The sequence below is a fragment of the Callospermophilus lateralis genome, chromosome 14, assembly GCF_048772815.1.
Source record: "Callospermophilus lateralis isolate mCalLat2 chromosome 14, mCalLat2.hap1, whole genome shotgun sequence".
Lineage (NCBI taxonomy): Eukaryota > Metazoa > Chordata > Mammalia > Rodentia > Sciuridae > Callospermophilus > Callospermophilus lateralis.
This window is the reverse complement of record NC_135318.1, coordinates 56509040-56534047: the sequence shown is the minus strand read 5'-3', so window position 1 is coordinate 56534047 and position 25008 is coordinate 56509040. Positions and strand designations below refer to the sequence as shown.

General features: G+C 37.2%; 1 pseudogene; it reads right to left on the bottom strand.

The window, feature by feature from the left end:
- The window catches only part of LOC143379983 (nucleophosmin-like), a 41997-nt pseudogene extending 32040 nt beyond the window's left edge, over positions 1-9957 (bottom strand).
- Between the last annotated feature and the right edge of the window lie 15051 nt (positions 9958-25008).

The window sequence follows — 25008 nt, the reverse complement described above, 5'->3', positions numbered from 1 at the left end:
GCAATATTCTGAAAATTAAGAAAATTAAGAGTTACTTGATAGTAGTAATGAATCCCACTTCCCTTCAAGACAGATGCCAGGAAGTCCAGCCAGTGGCTGAGCAGTTCTTGTCCTGCCTGTGGTTCCTAGGCTGCTCATTTCTGTCCTTTGAGTACAAGGTCTGGTCAGCTCAGGAGGGTCTCTCCAGATCCTATTGTCTCAGGCGCGCGTGTTTGTGTGTGCATGTGTGTGCGTATGTGCGTGTGTGTTTGCGTGTGCGTGTGTGTGTGTGTGTGTGTGTGTGTGTGTGTGAGATACAGGGGATTGAACCCAGATCATTGCACACAGTAAGCACATGCTTTACCAGTGAGTTCGCCCCTCCCCTACCCTATTCTCTCAGACCATTTTGAATTGGGTTGTACAGCTCCCCAGGTCTTATCGCAGCTTCTAGGGTTCTGTGGCAAGTTCTAATAATGTAGCCTACTGGAGTGTGTGGTGGGTGGGGGGAGAGAAACATAGTGACAGATTACTAAGATTCTCCTACTTCAACTTGGAATCTATGTTTTTGAATCCAGTTGCTTTCCTTCCCTGTCTCCAGGGCAAACTCCATGTTTATCCCGTGGTGGCGCATCTGTTTCACAGTGCAAAGACTGTATCAGGAAGATGAAGGTACAGGGTGGTTCTCCTGGGCAAAGTGTAAACTTTGTACTTCTATTACTCATGAAAAGAATATTAAAAGACAAGAAAAGCTGCTGCCACAGCCTCCATCCCCAGAACTCATATGTCTACTCATAGGTCTACCTCCATTGTTATTTATTGGTTCAGAATGTTTCTTTCCAATGCGATCTCAGGATAAATTCTGATTATTGCTTTGTTTTATACATGGTACTAAAGCACTAAAATATGGTACTTAATACTAAACTCAAACATGATGAATAATAACCAACTGGTGATACCCTAATATATGTACAATTTGAGGTCAAAGCCTCATGTTCTCCAAAAGAAGTGACTCATTAGGTAGCTTTGGCAAGAATTATTTTAAAATAAACTCTTCTGCATGAACTGTCACCTAAAAAAGAATAGGGGTTTAAAGATATGGACCAAAAATAGGCTGATTTTAGATTCTTGAGAAATTTTTTTGAAAAGTAAGGGACAGTTACTCAGGATTGAGAGGGTACCCTGAGGTAAGGGTGCAGGAACAAGACAAGCAGAGCAAAGCCACTAAATAGATGGGAGAGAAAAATCGAGGACACATTTTGAAATTTGCTTGGATTTTTATCTCAGCTGATCATGCTAAAAGTTAATTTCTTTTTTAAAAATCTTTATTTATTTATTTTTATGTGGTGCTGAGGATTGAACCCAGTGCCTCACCCATGGGAGGCAAGCACTCTACCACTGAACCCCAACCCCAGCCCCTAAAATTTAATTTCTTAATTTTTATTTGGTTAAAAGTGTCCAACATCCAAGTAACACTATGTACAGTCCACACAATGGAGTACTATATAGATATAAAAAAGAATGAGAGGGGCTGGTGTTGTAGCTCAGTGGTGGAGTGCTTGCCTAGCATGTGTGAAGCACTGGGTTCTCAGCACCGTGTATAAATAAAATACAATAAAGGTCCATTAACAATTAAAATATATATATATAAAAATGAGAAATGTATGGAGTGATTCTTAGACTATATGATTAATGAAAACAAAGCCAGATAGGAAAAAAAATACAGAGTCTAGCGATTGCTACTATTTTATCTAAGAAGGAAACATTAAATGAAAATGCTTGCTACTAATGTTTTTAAAATGAAAGAATAAGTTACTTTCTTTCTTTTTCTCTTTTCCCCCTGCAGTACTGGGGTTAAACCCAGGGGGCTTGATGCATGCTAGGCAAAGCACTCTGCCACTAAACTACATCTCCAATGCCACAAATCTTTGGTTTTGTTTGTTTGTTTTGTTTTAATGTTTTGTAGCTATAGATGGACAGAATGCCTTTATTTTATTTATTTATTTTTTTATGTGGTGCTAAGGATAGAGCCCAGTGCTTCAATATGCCAGACAAGTGCTCTGCCACTGAGCTACAGCCCCAGCCCCAAATCTTTTTTTTTAATATTTATTTTTTAATTGTAGTTGAACACAATACCTTTATTTCACTTATTTATTTTTATGTGGTGCTGAGGATCAAACCCAGGGTCTCGCATGTGGGAGGTGAGCGCTCTACCGCTGAGCCAAATCTCAGCCCCAAATCTTTGTTTTTTAAGTCACATTTTATGGTCAGATGTGGTGATGCACACCTGTAACCCCTTCTGCTTGGAGACCGAGGCAGGAGGACTACAAATTTGAGGCCAGTATGGGCAACTTAGTGATATCTTGTCTCAAAATAAAAATATAAAAAGGAATGGGGTGTTGTTCAGTAGCAGACTTGGGGGAGATCTTTAAGATTATCCACCCTACTCTCTCTTCTAATGCTTGAACCACCTCTCAGCTGTCCCTTAACTTTGTTGCCATGTTCTGCAAGATTACTTTCAGCCCATTCCATTTTTGATAGCATTGCCTGTAAGCAATCTCTTTCTTACACTGAGTAGAAATCTGTTTCCCTGGATCTTTTTCTCCCCATAGATTAGAGCCCTAACTATACCTTCCTACAACAACAGCCCCTCAAATATTTGAAAACAAGCATTCACCTGTCCTTCTCACCCTCATCCCAGCTGAAACAGCCCAGCACCTGTCCAATTTTCCAGCACTTGTGCCTGGTTCCCAGTCATCTGGCTGCTCTGCTCCAATCTCAGAACAGTTTCACTTTAAGTTACTGTTCTGCAGTCAAAAGATCTGGGTGGGGCCTGACAGTTGCAGAGAACAGCAGGGCTACCACTTCCCTTGTATCAGTTACCGCATTTCTGGTTATGCGGGCAGGATGGTGGGTGGGAGCTTATGCATACATACTTGCAAGAGCCAATGTTAAATTTTCAAGAATTTCCTGCCTGGGCTGGTAGTGTAGATTAGAGTTAGAGTGCTTGCTTTTCATGTGTAAGGCTGTAGGTTGGAGCTCCAGTGCCAACAAAACAAAACAAAAACTTTGGAGCCAGTTATTAAATGCAGCCTTAATTGAAAGTTAAGTTTCAAAAACATACAATTAGATATATTAAAAATGAAGGTAATAAATACTTAAAGCTCATCCTTTTCTAATTTACTGCATTTTATTATCTCTTGAAGTTATCCACACCTATCGTGTCTGTGGGGTGAAAAGACCACATGTTATGCTATTGCACAGCTCTTCCAAACTCTGCATTCAGTGGCATGGAGTTGATAGCTTGAAACTGGCTGTGATGGGAGTATTTACACTACAGAAATTAACAAGTGCTATAAATCAAGCCCCAACTCCCACCCCAGAGCCAGTTATTGAACTCTCACCCCCATGCCACAGCATACAGCCTAATTTTTTTTTTTTTTTTTTTTTTTACAACCACATTGTACATCTGGCACAAATAGTCTAAGACTCTTAGGTACTGCTTAAACTTCATACCAGCCTAAACAGTAATCTTTTCTTACTTGTGTATTTAGCTCCTTAAACCTCATATTAATCATTTTTAAATTTTATCTTTTTAAATTCAACTCACTGATTTTCATTCTGTTTTCCAGGTGTTCCTCACACCTCCAGCTTGAGGTTACCTATAAATTTGATGAGCACACCTGTGTATTTGTTCTTACAGCATTTACAAGGGGCAGATGAAAGACAACACCCTGTGATTCACTATTATATATCGCTTGCAGTTTGTCATCAACTCATTAGACAGCACCTGTGCACTGGTTACTAATTCATCCAGGGTGCCAGAATTTAGTTCCTATTTCTCCATCTTGTCCAAGAGAGTATCAAGAAAAGTTTTGGTAAAAAAAATATTTAAACCGATGACAAAATTATCTAGATATATGTCCATTCCCTGAGCTCCTGGGCTGGTTGTCATGTCAAAAAGAAGAGAGGGCTGGGTTATGGCTCAGGGGTAGAGTGCTCACCTAGCACTTGTGAGGCACTGGGTTTGATCCTCAGCACCACATAAATAAATAAATAAAATAAAGGCATTGTGTCCACCTACAACTAAAATATGTTTTAAAAAGAAAGAAAAGAAAAAGAGGGAAAAAATTATCCCTGGCTGGTTCTTAGTGAACTCACCTGGATCTTACTCATTACTTCACCTTGTGCCTGAAACTAATCCCTAAGTCACCATTCTACAATGTTGCCCCTGAGGTTATAGATAATTATCTACAAAATTTCAGACTTTGCACTCCTTCTTTTTCTGAAAATCCAAGTATTTCATGCCACCAGCCTTCTGGTATCCCTTCTATTCTCAATGATGTCCCAAACATCAATGGTGATTGTTTGGTGACCCCCAAACAACGTTTCCCAGGACTGTAAGACATTATTCCTCAAAGCTAGGGGCTTGATCTCACTTGAAACAGCTCTGGATTCTCACATTCTATTACTGCATTTTGGGTTTCTTTTATTTCTTTCTTTCCCTTTTTCTTTTCAAACAAATTTCATTCCCTTTCTCTATTTCTCTTCAACCTACTCATTTTACATGGAGGAGAAATGTTTTTGTCCTGAAAGTCAGAAGCCAAAGAGAATTGAAGAGCTGTTTTCTCTATGTCCACCATCTTTAGTGGCCCCCAACTGCAGCTAATCTCCTTTATTTGATGTTATTCCTCACACTAGAATGGAACACCAAATGACACCCACAACACAATTGTGCAGCCTCAGAATTACTTGAACTTATTCAGTGCTTTAGCTTTCTGATACAACTACGTCCCAGGGAGATTCTGCACAAGTATTGGCAACTTGATGGTGGGACAGATATTTAATAAGAAATTCCTGATTTCCCAAGAGCTGTGAGGCCACATACCTGTTTGAATTTGTGACAAGTTCTTTACCTCCTGAAGTGTAGCATGGTATAGAATAGTCTTTAAAATTTCAATCAATTTAAAGAAATTTTAATTAATTTTGAGAAATTTTCATCTGAAACTTTTGACAAAACTGTACAATACTTCAGAGATCACACAATCACAACCAAGGAGATCCACAAAAAAATTGAAGGACTCAATATATTTAGGAGGTTTTCTCTTTTACTTAGCTGACCTTTAACACGACAACTTCTCCTTATATGGCATTCGTTTACCTGGAACTCTGTAAGTTGCCTTTATGCACAGTTTCAGAAAAATGCTAACGATGCTTATCAGTTTCAACCCCAAGGCCCTGAGTGAGGAAATATGAAAACTACATTTTGCACTTTGTTCTGCCATAAGCAGCTGTGAAGTTTTGGACAAATCCCCTTGCTTCTTTTGTTCACATTCAAATATTTTTCCTTCCAAGTTCAAGAGAATAGAGCAGTATAATACCCAGCTATCCTGTCTACAGGTTCTTGGCTGTATCCATCTACTGTCTGTAGTAGGTGCGTGAATGTGCAGGTCTGGTTGGAGGCATGGGGAAGAAGGGGGTGTTGGTAAGGCAAAGAGGAGAAGGAGGGTCTTGGTAAGGAAAGGCAGAGAGGAACAAGAGGGTAGCCCATACCATTCCTCCTAGGTTTCTCATGGGAGGTAGTTTTAAAACAAAGCAAAGTCAACCTATGAAAACAAGATAATAATAAAGGAGAAAGTAAAGGTTGTTAGCCAAATCCATCTCATAATCATTCTTCCTGTCCCTACAAAGCTATCTGAGCTGAGATCTTATTAGTAGACCTCCATTTCCAGTAAACATCACTCAGAACAAAAACGGGAAGCTCCCACATGTAGCCACTGGAAAGAGTCCCAGATGCAGGAAGAGGGCTGAATGACACCATGCAGAAAACCATGCAGAGGGAAGGTTTGCAGATCAGAACAGCTCACCTAAGAATTTTTCTCACTTGGAGTTAGTATCTAGTATTTAGCAGGCCCTTGTTTCTTAGAAAATATATTTCTTGATAAATGCATGCATGTTTAACCCAAAAGTAGAAGCGTATATATCTCTTGGACATTGTTCAAATGCTAAGGAAAATGTTATTTATGGCCTTCTCTGTGTGTAAATGTTTAATCAAAACACAAGAAAATGTATAGACAAATATTATTGTCCCTGTGTATGTGTAAAACCTTTGCTTTAAAAAATAACTTTGTTGTTTTAGTAAAAAAAAATGATATGATTATTGCAAATTATCAAAACAAATCAGAAAAGGACAAAGAAGATCATAATGATAACCTGAAGTTTCCTGACCCAGAAATAAATACTGACAGAATTTTGGTAAGAACTCTGGACACTTTCTTATATGTGTATGCTTAATTTTACACAAGTGCCTTGTTCTTTATTTGCTGTATTGTATTTCTCCTTCTTCCTCAATAATGCCATTAATCACTTCAAATGTTACCAAGTATATAGTGTGCCTTTTAAGGACTCTGTAATTTTTCATTTTATTTTGTTGTTCCATATACTAAGTTAATCCCATATGGATGGAAATATAGGTTGTTGAGAAAGAAATTTTAAGCTTCGAAAGAAATGTTATGTAAAGAATATCAAGTTATGTAAAGTAACTGATTTGCACAAGCATCTGGTTTAGTTGTTCAGATGAGAAAGCTTGAAATAGTGTATGCAAAGAGAGAGGTTTTATACATGTGTAAGATGTATCTTCATGATTATACCAAGCCATTAAATAAAATTAACTGTTTTAAAAATCAAGAATGAATCACAAAGTAAAACTCAATAGATTTGACAATAGAAAAGTATAAAATGTGATGTAGAAATTTAAAAACAATAAACAACTTATAAAATAGCTGTAGCTGATGTGACAAAGGTTTAACATATGAATATATAAAGAGATCATAGAAACAGAAAAGGATAGTAACTCACAATTTAAAAATAGCCAACTGATGGTTTATAAATAATTCAAATGGTTAAAAAATATAATATAGCTTAACATCATTATTAACTAAAAAATGAAATTCAAAAATAGCTTTTTGAATAGTATGGAAGATTTTTTTAAATTTATTTTTTAGTTGTAGTTGGACACAATATCTTTATTTTAATTTTTTATGTGGTGCTGAGGATTGAACCTAGGGCCTCACATGTGCTAGGTGAGTGCTCTACCACTGAGCCACAGTCCCAGCCCCAGTATGGAAGATTTTAATGTTGAGCTAATACATATCAAATACTAATCCATATTTAAATTACCTCAGTACTTAGTAAAAACTAAGTACCTAATGAATATTACATCTTATTTTTATTCAGTGATGGTAACATATTTCTGTTGAAAGTATAAATTTGTAATGCCTTAACATAATCTAAGAGTCTAAAAATATTTATATATTTTTCTTTTCTTCCTTTCTTCCTTCCTTCCTTCCTTTCTTTCTTTTCTTTTCGTTCTTTCTTTCTTTTTTTTTTTTTGAGATAGGGTCTCTCTATTCTGCCCAGGGTGGACTCAAACTCCTGAGCTCAAGTGATCTTCCTGCCTCAGCCTCCTGAGTATCTGAGGCTATGGGCACATGCCACAGTGCCAGGCAAAATATTTCTCATTTGACCTAGTAATTCTGTTTCCAGAACTCTATAATTCTATCCCAAAATAATAATTTCAAAAGCGGACAAAGCCTTTATACCTAAAGAAGAAAATCACCACATTATTTATAACAAAATTTATTTATAACAAAAATTGTAAATGGCCTAAATGTTATTGGCTAAAAAGATGTCATGCTTTTTCTTCGCTCAAGGCCCATGGCAGATATTCCTAGAAGAAAAGGCAGGTTAACAAGAGAAAAGTAGGGGTTGGAGTTGTGGCTCAGTGGTAGAGCACTTGCCTAGCACATGCAAGACACAGGGTTCCTTCTCAGCACTACATAAAAGTAAATAAATAAAATAAAGGTATCGTATCCAGCTACAACTAAAAAAAATTTAAAAAAAAAACACAAAAAACCAAGAAAACTATTTATTAAATCAAAGTTTTACATGACATAGAGTCTTCAGAAATGAAGACCTAAAGACCTAGGGAGAATTGTATTTTTATGCTTTGGTTCAATGAAGAATGGACAGTTATGTAGAGACTTGATTGGACAAAAGGGTATGATCTAATGGTAATAGACTGGGAAGGAACATGCAAGGCCAGTCTGCCAGTATTTTTCTTAACCTCTCTATGTCATGCTCCTTCCTTGACGCGTAGGACGTGACACCTGTCACATGGATGTCCTCAAGGGAGAAGGGGGAAAAAATCACAGTGACATTTCTAGGTTTATGGCTTTCTTTGGAAGGAGAAGAAGTCTAGTTTCTAACTGCTTTGGAGAAGAAGAATTCTAGTTTCTATGACATCCTTTGGGCGAATACCGGGGGAAGGAGAGAGGAGGACACAAAATTAGTGAAAATTTCTTGCTTCTAAGGCCTTTCTACTCTCCTTTTAAGTACTTGGCTTGCCAGCTGGGTATGGTGTCCTGCCAGTAGTCAAAGCTACTCTGGGGACTGAGTTGGGAGGATTTCTTGAGCCCAGGAGTTTGAGCCTAGCCTGGGTAATAAAGCAAGACTCTGCCTCAAAAAACAGCAATCAACAAAACAAAACTTAGCATGTCAATGTGCCATATTTTGAGGCATCATGCTCTGAGCCCTGACAATGTTCAACAGTAAAGGATTGATTAAGCAAATTTTGGTGTAATCATAAGATAGAATACTCTGGAGGCATTTAAATTTTTATTTATGAAGAATTTTTAATAATATAGTTTAAAACATAAGATAAATACTGGAAATACAGCTCAGTGGTAGGCCACTTGCCTAGCATGCACAAGGTACCAGCACTGGGGGATGGATATATATTTTTTTTCTTAAAAAATTATATATATATTTATATTATATATTATATTAATATATATATATTAATATAATTAATATTTATGTTATATTAATATATATATTCTTCATTTTCCACAAATTGTTAAACTGCTTCTGTTAAGTTTAATTTTTTTATTCATTCAAATATTTATTGAGCACCACCATCTATCCCTAGTAGTAAGGAAGCTAAGAGGTGATTAAAACATTGTTAAAGTCAAAAGTAATGGAAGGCAGTATGTAAGGTTCACTGTGTTACAGCAGTCCAAATAAAGTGCCTTAGGAAATCAGGGGGGATTGTTCCCAGCCTGGAATGGGGTATGGTTGGCAAATTAGGATTAAATTAAACAGATTAAATTAGATTAAAACAGCCTGTTGATGGTACTCAGTATGGATAGTACTTGTCTCTCCTTTTCCTTTCTCCCCATCTTTGGGCTTTACTTACCAGTAGCATCCAGGGTTACTTGTTTACCTTTTTGCTTTAATGTATTCTACAGAACTGGATCTTTTTGGTATTTTAGGATTCTTAACCTTTTGGCCTTGGTATTGATGATTTTAATTTTTTTCCATCCTGGTTTGATTTTTGTGCTTTTTTTTTTACCTGGAGTAGCTTGTATAAATTTATTTAAGGGAGATTTTTCTTCAGTTTTTTCATCAGAATACCCATCCTCCTCTTCCTCCTTCTTTTCATCATCTTCAGCAGCAGCAAGCTTTCCTTTCTTCCATGGATACTAGCTACCACTTCCAGGGAAAATGGTTCTGCAGATATACTTAAGTTTTAGATCCTCCTCCTCTTCATCTTCTGATTCTGCATTTTCCTCCACAGCTAAGTGCTGACCAATAGCATGCACAGGCTAAGAATTACACTTCAACCTTAAGACCATGTCATGTCAGAGCCCCTAAGGGAAACCAGTTGGCTATACAGATGTTTTAAAGGTTGCCAGTATTACTTTGGTTGGACTGCCTTCATAATTCATGGCCTCTCTTTCAACAATGTATAATTCATTTTTTTGTGTGTGTAAACCAAACTGACCATTCTTAATGATAACTGGTACTCATTTTTATTGCTATCCACCTTAAGGTGATAATATTTGTCAGTCTTTTGCTCACATCTGAAAAAATATTTTGGGAGCCTCAGAGGGTTCATGTCTAGTCCATTGAATCTTCCATAGGGTAGTGACATGTACTTAGGTGAGAGAAAAGATGGATGGACATAAGGACTTCTACCCCAGAGAACAGATGCCCGGGACAGAATCATGCCAGGGCAAGTTTAATTTTTAATTTACTTTGGAGAAATTCTTTTATTCACTTGTTTCTGAGCCCACTACTTTAGACAATGCATCTTAACATTAATACATTCTATTACTTACATTTGTCACATTTCAAAACAACTTTGAGGCAGCAAATATCATTATTATTTAGTAATTAACTTTTCAAAACTTTTTATTACAGTTAAAATATATATAACATAAAAGTTACCATTTTAACCCTGTTTAAGTGTCTAGTTCAGTAGCATTGAGTTCATTCACAGTGTGAATCACCACCATCTCCCTAGGACTTTTTCATCTTCCCCAACTTCTGTTAAACCATAACTCTGTATTCCCCCTACCCCTCAGGCTCTGGTACCCACCATTCTACTTCCTGCTCTGTGTTAGATTTTGTTCAGTTTAACATTTTAAATTAATTTTTATTTAGTTGGTTCCTTGTCTGGTTTGAAAGAACCAAAATAAAAAAAGCTAAAATTTTTAAAAATGAAGGTGACATTCATGCACAATAAAATGCGGAGCAATCCATTTAAAATATAGAAATTTTCATTTATCTTTATATGACTATATGTATGATAGAGCATTGTCAGCACTACTGTATAGTCATGAGACTCATGTACCTCTTTATTTTGAAGTCACATTATATGCCTAAGTGAAATGGAGAATACAAAACTAAACGTAGTGAGCTGATTACATAAAAAATACTAGCTGGACATGGTGGCACACGCCTGTAATCTCAGAAACTTAGGAGCCTGAGGCTGGAGGATCACAAGTTTAAGATGAGACTCAGCAGTTTGGTAAGACCTTCAACAACTTAGAGCCTCAGCAACTTAGATCCTGCATCTCAAAAAAAAAAAAAAAAAAAAAAATTAGGGCTGGAGTTGTGGCTCAGCGGTACAGTGCTTGCCTAGCAAATGTGAGGCCCTGGGTTTGATCCTCAGCACCACATAAAAATAATAAAATAAATATATTGTGTCCAACTACAACTAAAAAATATTTTTAAAAAATTAAAAGGACTAGGAGTAGCTCAGTTGTAAAGTGTCCCTGGATTCAATCCTTGGTGCCAAAAACAAAACAACAACAAAAAGGTTTGTGTAGAATTAGACTGTCAAGGAGAAAACAGAAAGTAAAAATGCCTTCCTAGATGTAGAATGGTGCAATTTTTGAAATGAGATTTTAAAAAATAATGCTATCACATGTTGGAGAACAGATGATAATGATGATGATTTTGATTTTGAGTCAGAGGTTTGCTCTGTTGTCCAGGCTGACTTTGAACTCTTGGGCTCAATTGATCTTCTTGCCTCAGCTTCTCAAGTAACTGGGAGCAACAGACTACTTTTTGTTGTAAGGGAAATGTAGAGAATAGGTATCAAAATGGGTTAACAAATCACAGAGAAAGGGCTGATAGTATCTTATCTTTCAATATTTCTAGAAAATCTTCCATTATAAAACCTTTTCCACAGCCTAACCAATTTGAATCTTGAAAGCACATTTTTTCTTTCCTGTAAACAAACACAGAAATCACTGAGTACTTCTGCAGAAAGACTGACCTATAAAATGACCACTGTATTTCTATATATTAGGTACATGTTCCTTTGTTAGTTTGCTCAGGAAAAAAAGCAAATGTTCATAGTTTGCTTTTATCAATTCATAATTCTCCACTTAGTCACAGTATGTTCCCATTGATTACACACAGGATAAAAATAGAAACTCCTGAGATGGTACCTTTGCCAGTAGCTCAGAGGACTTTCTGAATAAGAAAGTTTTATATGGGGGAGGGGGTGGATGTAAGAATTTAGTTTGAAATGTTTAGATGGCAGGAAACAACAGCAGAATCCACTTCTCAGGAGAGTGAAATTATTTGAAATTAAGCTTAAGTCCTAAAAATTCTGAATACCTGCTATCAGCCCCTTGCAAATGAGCCACATTTCCCAGGGCCTGGCAGCTAGAATGCTGGCAGAGTTGGGGACCTGACAGATGCTGGCAAACACCTCTTCCCTGTGCAGCTATTTTATGTCCTCCCAGTAGCCCACTCAAGTGCTGATAATGGCTTGGATCAAGTCAACAAAGGCATCTTGGACACCTCCTTTGTGCCAGGCACAGTGTACACTAAGGTCACACAGAAGTGGCAGAGGGATAAGAAACACAGTAGGAAGCCAACTAGGAGTATGCATTCCCCTAAATCCTTCATCCTAAAGCCCCACTGGCTATACCAGGGGACTGTGCAGGGAAAGGAACAAGGTGGGACAGATTCAGTGCAGTCTCATGTCTCACCCAATGTCTCAGAGAGGCAGAATCCCAGAGGGACTCTTCAAGCCTAGAGTCCTGTTTGGCACTAGGCCTAGAGACCAAATAAGGAAGGTAGTGCAGAAGTCAGTTCCTATTGAGGAAGGCAGTAGGTCAGTAATATACATATATATTCTTTGAAAAAAAAGTTGTTATGCATATCAACTGACTATATAGAAAGAAAAAAATACATCGAGTCCCATATACCCATATCAGTTTCATCAAATCTTAATAAACTGTTTGATTTTGAAAAAGGAATAAAGTGATATCACTGAGACCATATACTATTCTCTTCCCAAACCTGTTTGTTTCCTTCCTTCTCTTCCTGTGATTAACCGTAATTCTTTTTTCTTTCTTTCTTTTCTTTTTTTTTTTTTGGGGGGGGGTACTAGGGATTGAACCCAGGGGCATTTTACCACTGAGTTACATCCCCATTCCTTTTATTTTTTATTTTGAGATAGGGGCTCACTAAAGTTGCTGAGAGCCTTTAGAAATTGCTTAGGTTGGCCTTGAACTTGCAATCCTCCTGCCTCAGACTTCGGAGATGCTGGGATCACAAGTGTGCATCGCCATACTCAGAGAATAACTGTAACTTTGAATGTGGTGTTTATTATTATTCACAAGTATGTTATTATGCTATTGTTACACATGTAAGTATCTACAAAAATAGTTTGGTTTTTCTGTTTATGAGATGTATATGTCAATGTCATAAAAACTTACACTGTATATTTCTTTCTTTCTTTCTTTTTTCCCACTCACTAGGTCTGGTTTTGTTTTGTTTTCCCTGAAGCAACAGACATTTGTTTTCTCACAATTCTGGAGGCTAGATGTCCAAGATTAAGATGTCAGCAGAGCAAGTTTCTTCTGGGCTCTCTCTGCCTGGATTGCAGGTGGCCCCATTTTTTTTCCTCCTCACATGGTCATTCATTCCTGTGTGTGTTAGCAGTATGTTCAATATTTAATAATTACGGATCCAGGTAACTATAGTTCATGAATATTCAGATAGTTTATCTTCAATTTATAAACAATAGGTTTCTTCTAATTGTTTCTGTTTGTTTGCTATTAAAGCAATGCTTTAAAAAATTTTCCCCACATATATCATAATACAAATGCACAGAGTCTCTAGGATGTATGCATCTAACAATTGCATCACTGAGTTACAGGGTTTGTGCCCCTTTAACAGAAAATATCCAACTTAAAGCAGTTATGATTTACACTTTTGGCCACAAGGAATTGGGAGTTCTAGATGCTTCATATCTTTGTCAGCACTTAATACTTTTGGACACTTTAGCTGTGATAGAATGCCTTGTGTGGTTCAGTGTTGCATTTTGCTGATGATGAATAAAATCAATCATATTTTTTGGGTACTTAGACAATCTATGTATTTGTTTATTCCTATGAAACATTTTATCTTTTTTCTTTTTTTTTGTACTTTTCTACTGTGCATTTTCTTATTGCTTTGTAGGAGTTCTTTACATATTCTAGATGGTAAACTTTCCTGTTACTTGAGTTACAAGTATTTTAGTTGAGATAGTAGCTTGGCTTTTGACTTACTTTATGGTGTGTTTTTTTTTGTTTTTTTTGTTTTTTTTTTTTTTTGATGCTGGGAATTGAGCCCAGGGTTTCATGTGTGCTAGGCAGGTGCTCTACCACTGCACTATACCTTTAGCCCAATCATGTCTTTCTATGAACAAAAATTATTAATTTTAATATAATCACAAGTTCATCAGATTTTTTTTAAGCTTTGTGCTTTTCTGTGTCTCATTTAAAGAATCTTTCCTCATCCAAAAGTCATTAACACTATGTACTCTATGTATTCGTTTTTTTCTAAAATATTTGCCTTTCACATTTAGGTTCATTCTGCATTGATTTTTATAATTGGCATAAGGCATAAGGTCCACCTTCATTTTTTTTTTCCATTTAGATAGCCAAATGTCCCAGTACCATTTACTCTTTTCACCATAGACCTATCACACATCAAATTTCCAATTATCCATAGTTTCTCTTTTCTGTTTGGGGTCTATCTATCTACCCCAGGTTAAAACCACATTACTCTTGATAACTATAACTTTATTGTTAGGATGACAATGTCTCAGGTTTACTATGGTCTAGTTACCATCCATCTTAGCATATAACTCCTTAGTGATTTTTATAGTTACCTATTATCATTAACAATTGCATTACAATATTCTTTCACTTTGTCCTTTAGCTTCTACTCTGGCCTTAGTGTGGGAGACACAGTGTAGCAAAAAGTTCTCACAGTGACCTGTAGATAAGTCTAGAATATAAAAAGCAGTAACCTGAATCGTTTCCCCTAACCTTTTCCAGAGGTAAGGCAGCTATTAATTCCTTTTCAAGGAAAGCACACCAGATGCTTTCTGATAAAACAAGGCAAGGGTTGTCGGTTTTTTAATGATCTTGATTGGTGGTGGAAAAGTTATTAGATTTCGCTGCTTTGATAGCTATTTAGCATTCAAGATAGTAAGGCCAGGCCCACCAGCCAACAAGGTCAGTGGGGAACATGGGAAAGCCTAGGTTAGATTATAAGCACTATGTGTAGGAAATAAAGGGTGAACAGTCCTGCAATAGGGTATACAGAAAGCAGACTGAATATTTGTTGTTATAAAACACCTATTATAAAGTGAAAATATATAATTATTTATTCATGATATTATTTGGTTATACTTTTATATTGTATAATAAACTCTTTGACAAAAATGACCACAAAGGAAAAAAAAGAAAATATGTATTCAATTAAAAAATAAATATCAAGGCAGATGCATGCCTGAATCACAGCTGTACTCGGGAGGCTGAGACAGGAGGATCTCAAATTTGAGACCAGTCCTGGCAACTTAGTGAGACCCCTGTCTCAAAATAAGAAGGGGGAGGGTTGGGGATATAGATGCATCTCTGTGGTAGAGCATCCCTGGATTCAATCCTCAGCACTGCAAATAAATAAATACTTACTTTTAATTTCTTAAGAAAATTTATAATAAATATGAAACTGTGTCCAAATATACCATTCCACAGGACATGTGGTAAAATCACTGGTCATGTAAAAAGCAGAAGACCAGCCTGCTGCACAAGCACAAGTATCTCATTTAATAGGTAGAGGTTATATACAGTGTAAGAAGAGGGCCCCTGGAGACATTCACCATGAGCAGAAGGTGAGTTTTAATTGAGATGTGAGTTTTAATTGAGATCAAATTACTGCTTTAAATTAATTTTTCTCATTCAAATTAAATGTTTAGTATTTTATATTTCCTGTTAGAAGCAAAAAATAAAATATATTCTAGCTGCTAGGTCAATTAGCTTTTAGCAGTTTATATATTTCTCTTTTATCAAATACACAAGGGAAGTTTGAACACGATATCTAAAAAAATTAATGGGGCTGTTTCTAATTTTCACATGATTCTTATTTAACTATTCTGGAAAACCAAATAATAATACTGGATGCATGCCTCATATATTTAACAAAAGCCTCCAATGCCTTTTATCATACTCCTCAATAAATGACTTACTTGTAACTTTGGTGACACGGTGCATTATTTTGAAATAAGTAATAAACAGTAGCATATCTTTTCATCTTGTTTTATAACATAAATGGAAAAGCCAATTACATTAAAGCTATATTGTTTTAATCTTGCTTTTACTAATGTTAGCAGATGCTCTCTATAATTTATGCTTCTCAATTGTTTAACCCCCGCCCCCTTTTAAAAATATGGTATTAGGGATTGAACCTAGGAATACTCTACCGCTGACCTACAGCCAGCCCCAGCCCTTTTTAATTTTTTTAATTTGAGACACAGTCTCCCAAGTTTGGCTTCAAACTTGCAATCCTCCTACCTTAGCTTCCCAAGCAGCTGGGATTATAGGTATGTCCTTGATGCCTGGCTCTATAATTTTCTTGAAACAAGTATGAACACGTTTACATTGAATATGAAATCTAACTTTTTTTCAAAAAGTAAGTCTGATTTTCTGGTTGGTTTGACAAAAAGAACTGACTTTACCAACTTTTATAACTAGATTATATGACAGACATTTTCATAAATTAAACAAGTAAAATCAGCATCTCTGCAGCTTTGACAAATACATATAAATCATATTATAACAATACCATTTGACCAAGAAATATTGTGTTAGCAAAGGTGCTTTGAAGCTAATATTATTTCTATTTTCTTAATCCCTTCTGAGAATATTGGATTAAAAGAGGTGTCTAGAGATTGTAAAGGGAAATAATAGCAGTCATTTGCTAAATCTTGGTAATACCTTTTGGATATATTTCCCAGAAACTAAGGAATTGAATGGCTCTAGTGACTGGGTAATAAATTTCTGCAAGCAGTGGTTTTCTTTTCCTTTTGATAGGACTGTAAAAACATCAATCAAGTGAAACTTGATGTATTATTAAAAATAATTCTTGAGACTAGAACCTTTGAATTTATTTTCGCTTATATCTTAAGGGTACAAAGAAATAAGTAATTTTGTTAAAGAAAACTTCTTTAAATTCCATCCCCCTACCTATTAAACAACTTACATCTATAAAAAAATTTAAAAAGATGCACAGAATTGATGGAATGAACTAAATTCTTAAAGCCTCATACATCTCATGAAGAAATGCATTTCCAAAATATTTTTGCTTTTCGTCTTTTTTTCAAACTTGTATTACATCATGTTTTTCTAATAAGCTGTATAAAACTAATAATTATCATGATGAGTCATTCTAAAAGAAAAAATTTTAAGAGACTTCTACTCACAGAAAATGAAAATCTAAATTTACATGTATATTCATATTTTATTACAGAGAATTATGATATAATTAATGATAGAATTTGAGTATAAATTTATATTTCCTTAGAATAAAATCTTGGAGGAAGTAAAATTACATGTTCCAGAAGAAAAAGGAACAATGTCGAATGTCGAGCTGTTGAAGAAAAATTAAAATATTTTTAGTGGATGATGCTGAATATCTATATTGCATCAAATATGTGGTATTTAGTTTCCACTGCATGATAATAATAAATAATAACATTTAATAATAAATGATAATATTCATAAGATGCAGGAATTGATTAAATTAATGCACTAAGTTACAAATTTTGAAATTACTTAGACTTCTGATAAATATTTTTATATGTCATCTTTAAATGTATGAGAGAATACAGGGATTACAAAATTAATTTAGTGAAGCCAGCAAAAAACTTTTGAAGATCACTGTAATAATTCACAAGTAATGTGTGGTATTTCACGGTTGCTTTCAGCAGAGGCCCAGCTGAAAGACTAGATCTCTACTATTGTCTAATTTTTGCCCTCTTGTTATAGAAGTCCACTAGCAAAAAAAAAAAAAAAAACTATTTAAAATATTTGCAGAGAGACAGTAGATGCTGAAGTTTGTGATGAACTGGGTTTAAAGCTGCATTCAGCAGTTGAATAGTTATAATAATGCATGGTATTTTAAGACTCCATGGAGCCATGGCTGAGGATAGGTACCTGGCCTTCCAAAATGAGTGGAGAGAGAATCACTGGAAGAAACTTCAACTTGGGCAAGAGGGCAAGACATGGTATTCAATTAGTAGTCAATTTCCAAGGATGATTTGGAAAATGGTGGGCATGAAGGGTCCAGGTGAAATTGCTGGGCCATCCTAAGAAGTGTGTAAGGCCTGGGACTTGGGCATTAGGGTAAATAGTACATTCAGAAAAAAGAAAGGTGCAGGAGGTCATTTGATAAGGCTTGTCTACAGGCCTCCACCCACTAGTGAAGTGTAAGAATGAGGTGACCAGGTTCCAGTTTTCTTTGTTAGGCTAGTTAATGTTTGTTGTCATTTGCAGTACTGGGGATTGAACCCAGAGGTACTTTACTATTGAGTTATATACCTAAATTCCCCACCCTTTAAAAAAAAAATTCTGAGACAAGGTCTCATAAAGTTGCCAAGGATGGCCTGGAACTTACAAACCTCCTGTCCTCAGCCTCCAAAGTTTCTGGGATTGCAGGTGTGCACCACTGCACTTGGCTGTCATGGAATAATTATCAACAGTCCCCCTTTTCACTCCTAAAATGTCTCAATTGGACTGTAAATTACATGTAATCTACATACTGTAAAAGTTTATTCTCAGTTTTTGTACTTACTAAGTTGTACCTCAGTAGTGAACAGTTCAAGGACTGGCACTAGTCTGCACACCAATATTTTGAAAAAGCACAGCTTTAAGAGTCAGAATAAGATTTTAGCAGGACATCTTTACTCTGGTTTAACAATCATTTGCTCAGGCAAACAGTCTTAAAATACTGAGGCCAGAGTCCTGGATTTGGTTCCTGTGTGAATTGGGTGTAGCTTCTTAGTGTTCCCTAGACACATGCAACCTTATGGTCAAAATGTGTTCTGTGACCACAGGGGCATCCAACTAAGAGGTACAGACTAATGGGGAAAAGATTTCAAGAGTACATGCCTCACTAAGGATGGGACAAGAACATTTATACTGTTCTCCCTGACCATTTCAGTAACTCCAATTTGTATTTTATGTCAATTATAACCAGTATATCTTAGATCAAATTTTTATGTACCCAATCTAGTCAATACAGAAAATTTTCAATATGAAAAGGCTGAATCCCAACTTAAGGCAACTGACGGGATGTCCCTTAGCTTCTCCCAACAACCCACTTAAACTCCTTAAGTGACTCAGAAAAAGGTTAAGACTCATAATAACGATGCTCACTAAGGATGAGTAATAGTGACAGGAAAAAATATGACTGCTTCTTAAATTTCAGAAAGCTATCCTTTTAAATAAGTTTTACTGAAGGCAACTTCTGAAAAAAAGTATCAAATTTATGAATGCAATAAAAATTAAAGAAAAGTTAGGGGGCTGGGGTGTAGGTCAATGGTAGAGAACTTTCCTAGTATGCACAAAGTTCTGGGTTTGATCCCCAGCACTACAAAAACCAACCAACCAACAAGGAAAAAACAAGTGGACATTGAAACAGAGTTAATTGAAGAAACCAATTGGGATGAAAAGGGGGAGATGGCCATAAGGTAAGTAGAACAGGGAAACTAAGGTAAGAAGAACAAGGTAAGGAACTAGGTAAGGAACATCTGTAAGGAAACACAACATATAATTTAAAATTTTATTAAAAGCAGTGAAAAGCTCAATGGTTCAGAGAGCAGACTTTCAAGGCTTTCTCAGAAAGTTGAGAAGGGGTTGTTGGTGGTATAGCTTAAGGTAGTGTGCTTAGCATGTGCGAAGCCTTGGGTTCAGGACACAGTTTTGACTTAAAAGAGGTGCTTAATAAATCAACTGATGAACAACAGGAAAGTGCTCAATCTCACTCAATTAACCCATTTGGTCTCATTGTCCCAGATGTAAAACACCTGTAAGGACTAAATTGAGCAACAAATATACCACCTATGGTAACTTAGAAGTAATATTTGAATATTTATTGTGTTCATAGAATTGAAAACTTGGAACTTAATGGGTTAAACCAAAGTAAGCACAAGCTTTACCTAACAAAATGGAATGAATTTCTTTTCTTTTCTTTTTTTTTTTTTTTAATTTTATTGATTTGAATTTCTTTTTAAGTCACATAGATTCAGTGTTGGTCAGGGTATGGGAATGCTTAGCATTTAATGCCTTCTTTTAAGATGGAAGACTCTTTGAGGGCAAGGAGCTATCTATTTTGTTAATTTAATACGCTTCTTAGTGTCTAATACATGGTAGGTGTGTAATAAATATTTGCTATTTAAATCAGTGAGTAGAGAACAAGTCAGTATAACTTTTCTAGAGGGTACTTTGGCCCTCTTGCTATAAAAATATTCGTACCTTTTGAACTAGTTATTCCATTTATAAAAACATAGATTTTTAAAAAAATCACCAAGGCACACCAAAGGATATTCATTCTAATCACATGTAAAACAGCAAAATTTTAGAATAAATAAAATATTGGGCATTTAAGGACTGAGTACTAAGCAGCCATTAATGTTTTTTAGAGAATATACAATAATATGGGAAACGGTTAGTTGAAAAATATAGTAGGATATTCCAAATGCACAATTTAATCTAATATTGTTTACATATGAAAAAATGCCAAAAGGAAATTGATCAGCATGTCAACTGCAACTGCAGTTGTCTCTGGTGGATTACAGCTGATTTTCTCCTTTATATTCTTTTGATGAAGATAAAATTTGTTTAATGATTTTTTTGCTTATATTTTAATTTTTCTTACATTTTTTATTGGTGCTTTGTAGTTATTTTATAGTTAGTTTTATTGGTGCCTTATATAATGGTGGGGTTTGTTTTTACATATTTAAAATTCCTTTTCTAATCAGAAAATAAAAACCAAAACCAAGTTATGATCTTTTTAAAGATGGAAATGGTTGTTACAAGTTTCCTTCAGCCAAATAGTGGTTCTCAAACTTAAATGTCTATTAAAATTACTTGGATAGTTTGTGGAAAGATATTGTTGCCTCTATTCTCACTCTTATTTAGTTTTGGTTGAGTTCAATAATTTGCATCTTTAACAAGTTACTGGGCTAAAAGATAGCAACAGAAAATGGCTACAAGGTGTAGTGAAAATGATGTGGGTTTTGAGGTTAGTTTAGTTCTGATTCTGGCTCTGCCCTTGAAGGCTGTGTGGAGCAAAATTTGACACACTTCAACCTTGCTCAGACTGTTTACACATTGATAAAATAAAAGTAACACACATCTCATGGTGTATTGCTAAAGTTAAATGATATGGTTAAATATCCAACACAGTGCCTGACTTAGTTAAGGTCCTTAAATCTTTGATTTCCTCTAAAGATGGTAGTACATCTTTTCCACAAATGAGTTTATGGTCACGTGTTTAGCCACACTACAGATCAAATCATTTCCTCTAAACCTAACAAGACATACACATCCATCTTCTATGAATAAAATCTTCATTGTTTATCTATAAAAACTGGGGATAGGGGCTGGGGCTGCAGCTCAGTGGCAGAGTGCTTGCCTAGCATGTGTGAGGCACTGGGTTCGATCTTCAGCACTATATAAAAACAAAACAAAGAAGACATGCTGTTCATCTACAACTACCATTTTTTTTTTTTTAAAGACAAAACCAAACCAAACCAAAACAAAACAAAAAATAAACTGGGGATAGCTGGGCACCATAGTGCCCGTCTGTAATCCCAGTGATTTGGAAGGTTGAGGTAGGAGGATTACAAGTTCAAGGCTTGTCTCAGCAATTTAGCCAGACTCTAAGCAACTTAGTGAGACCTTGTCTTAAAATAAAAAATAAAAAGGGCTGGGATGTGGCTCAGTGATACAGAGACTCTTTTCAATAACCAACCCTCCCCTTTCAAAAAAAAAAAAAAAAACAAAAACAAAAACAAAAAAACAAAGTTGGGGATAACGGACCTGGCCTGGTGGCACACGCCTATAATCCCAGCTACTTGAGAGGCAGAGGCAGGATCACAAATTTGGGGCCAGCCTCGGCAACTTGGCAAGACCCTTTTTCAAAATAAATAAAAACAATTGGGGATGTAGCATAGTGTTGTAAGCACCCCTGGGTTCAATCCCTAGTACTGAAAAATAAAACAAAAGTGGGGATAACAGTATAAGAGTATCAAAGTAGATTTTTTATATACTTTTATTTTATTTATTAATTTTCTTGTGGTACTGATTGAACCTAGTGTTTCACATGTGCATAGCAAGTGCTCTATCACTGAGCCACAATCACAGCCTCAAAGTAGATTCTTAAGTAGTATAACAGTACTTCAATACTGCTTTACTATGGGTAGATAACAGTACCCACTTTGCTAGGATACAGCCATGAGGATTAAACAAGATAATATGTCAAGTGCTTTAGTGAAAGCAGTCACTGAGGTATGGAAGATACATAGTAAATGTCAGTTTCCTTTTCTATTCCCTTTAATTGGTAATTTAACTACAATATTTCCTAGACCTATTTCAAAAGCTCACCTGATGTAGAGCACTTCAAATGAGTTTTTCTACCTGAGATTGCTCTTTTGTGTCACAGACAATTTGAAATCAATTAGTTTATATCAGTATTGGGAAGAGCACATTTAAACAATTGTAATAATAGACGTTCAAGGGCGTAACTATAGAAGACTGTTTGGGCGTAACTATAGAAGACTGTTCCCTAACTTTGAGATACCTGATTGAGGTGATTACATGAAAAGTTGAATAAGAATGCAAAGCAGAGTCGGACAAATTATACAGAAAGAAGTGTTGTAGAAGTCTTGAGATTATGGTGGCTGATGTGTGATTAGTTTATATTCAGGAAATAGACAATTACTCAAGAGTTGTAAGAGAACTCTAGTTTTAGGGCTGAGAAAATAGATGGTGAGGTCTAAGTGATCACAGATATGGAGTGACAGAGGTTTCCTGTCTTCTGGTTCTATGCTACTTGTAGATAGGTTTTTAACTATATTAATGTCTTTTAATCAGTTTTTATGTTTGCTCTTTCTAGGTAGAGAATTCAGTGTAGAGCTGAGCTCATGAAACCAAAACATGCGGGTTTGAATCCTGGCTTTTTCAGTTGCTATCAAGGTGACTTTGAGCAAGTTCATATCTCTGCGGTTCAGTTCCCTGTCTCTAAATTGAGTTTGAAAATAATACCCTATTTCATAGGTTTGTTGTGAGGATTAAATAACCTAATATATATGAAGCAAGGAAATCTGTGGATTTGTCATTTTAATTGTTACTAGAATTTGGAAAGAATGAAAGGCAAGGAATCTAGTGTTTTTGCTTTTTTAAAACCACCTACCTCACTCAGATTCTGATGAAAGCATCCAAAGCTACCTTAATCCTATTGGAAGTTTTTGTAGCTCTGAAGTGAGATTTGAGATCTATATAAACCTGACCTTGGTCTGATACTAGGAAAGTTGAGGAAAGTAAAAAATTGACATAGCAACAGGACCTAACAGATTTTCTTTTAAGTTAGTTAAGACTAATAGATGAAAAAAGATGGGGGTCAACAAGCTTTCCCATCTATTTTAAGATTTGTTGCAAACTTACTTTGACAAAAATTTAGCCTTTTAAGGAAGGTGCAGAGAACATGCCTCCGTGGGCTTGCTCTGAGGGAATGTTTTAGCAGGTGCTGCATTTCACCCTGGAGGTGGCTGCATGAATTTGTGAACTGAGGTGGCAACACTGACTCTCTCCGGAAGAGAAGATGTTATCTCTACTCTGGGAGTTTAATTACAGTGGCACTACCTGAAACCAGAAGCCGCAGCAGCAGCGGCGGCCGCCACCACTAGCCCAGCCCAGCCCAGCCCAGCTCAATATTCAGATCAAGGAAAGCAAGAACCATTCCCCCCCCCCCCCCCCCGCTTGTGGGGCACCCTTCTCTATTCTCCTCAAATACCAGCTGAAGAAATTCTGGGACGAATAACAAGCCCAGAGGGCTGTCGCAGCATTAGAGTGAACAGGTGGAGGTGAGAAATAACCTATATTCACAGATCAGAAAAATTATGGATTTTTTTTGGGGGGGGGGCGCGGAGGGGGGCAGGGATTCGGTATCATCAGGAAATCTAGGGACAGAAGGGCACCAAGCGCCTTTCAAATCTTCTGCGTTCGAACGAGGCAAATCACACAGTCCACCCCCGCCTTCGGCAACCAGGCGATTTCAGGGCAAAATGAGCAACAGTGGAAGAAATTTTGAAGGTCTGGCTAGGGATGGGGTTAGTGAGGATCAGGTAAACCCATAGCCTCAGCAAAGGTGGAAGATTTGAGGGTCACTGGGGGCTGATAAGCCCCGCAAACTTTGAGGTCGAAGCCACGGGCGCTCTTCCCCAGGATGTGCCCTGAACCCAGCCTTGAGCAGTCGGTCGTTTGGAATCTCGCCTGCAGATTTCCGGAGGAGGAGCTGACCAGGCAGGCGTTCTTTCAGCGCCTACCTCGGAGCTGACTGCTGAGCCGGCTCTATCACCTGGGAGCAATAGTACCTTTCGAACTCGGGGCGAGGTGCGGGGGGGCGAGCACCGGCTTTCTCTTAGGGCTGGAGTTCCGATGTGGCATGAACCCACTGCTAGCACCGTGTTCCCATCGCCCTCTCTCCACCACCTTCAGCTCAGGTGACGTCTGGAAGCCCCGCAGGGCCAGCTTGGGGCTAAGCGGTTAAGCCGCGTCCTTCAGGTGTCAGCCTCCATCTGTTTGGAAACCACAACCCCCAGAGTCCCTTTTGCCAAGAGGCCAGGCCGCAAGTAAGATGGCTCCAGAAGAGTGGAACATGCAGTCGCGGGGAAACCTAGCCCCAGGCCGTTTCTTTACCGGATGTGTTTAAATAACCGAATCCCTACTTCTGCACCACCCCACTAACCATCTTCGAGGCCGCGGAGGCCACGGTCGGCGCCACGCCCGCTCCTCCCAGGCGCATCCTGGGAGTTGTAGTCCAGCTGCCGGGCTGCGCTGAGCTATCTTTCCCAGGGTGCCCTGCGGCAGGGAGATAGCAACGTTCTTTTTCAAGACTCTTTTTGCACTGAGACCCCCTTCTCCGGTTCTCTTCTCGTCATCGACTCCTTCTTGTCTGTCGCGACCGAGGGGCGGCCGTAGACGCGGGCCGGCCGGGCCGCGCCGCCACGAGAGGCACTTCCGGCGGCGGTTCACTTCCTGGTTGGGTGGATGGAGCCGGGCGGGAGCGCGCGCGGGGGAGGGGCGGCGGGTCAGTCTCAGCCAGGCGCTCCGGGAA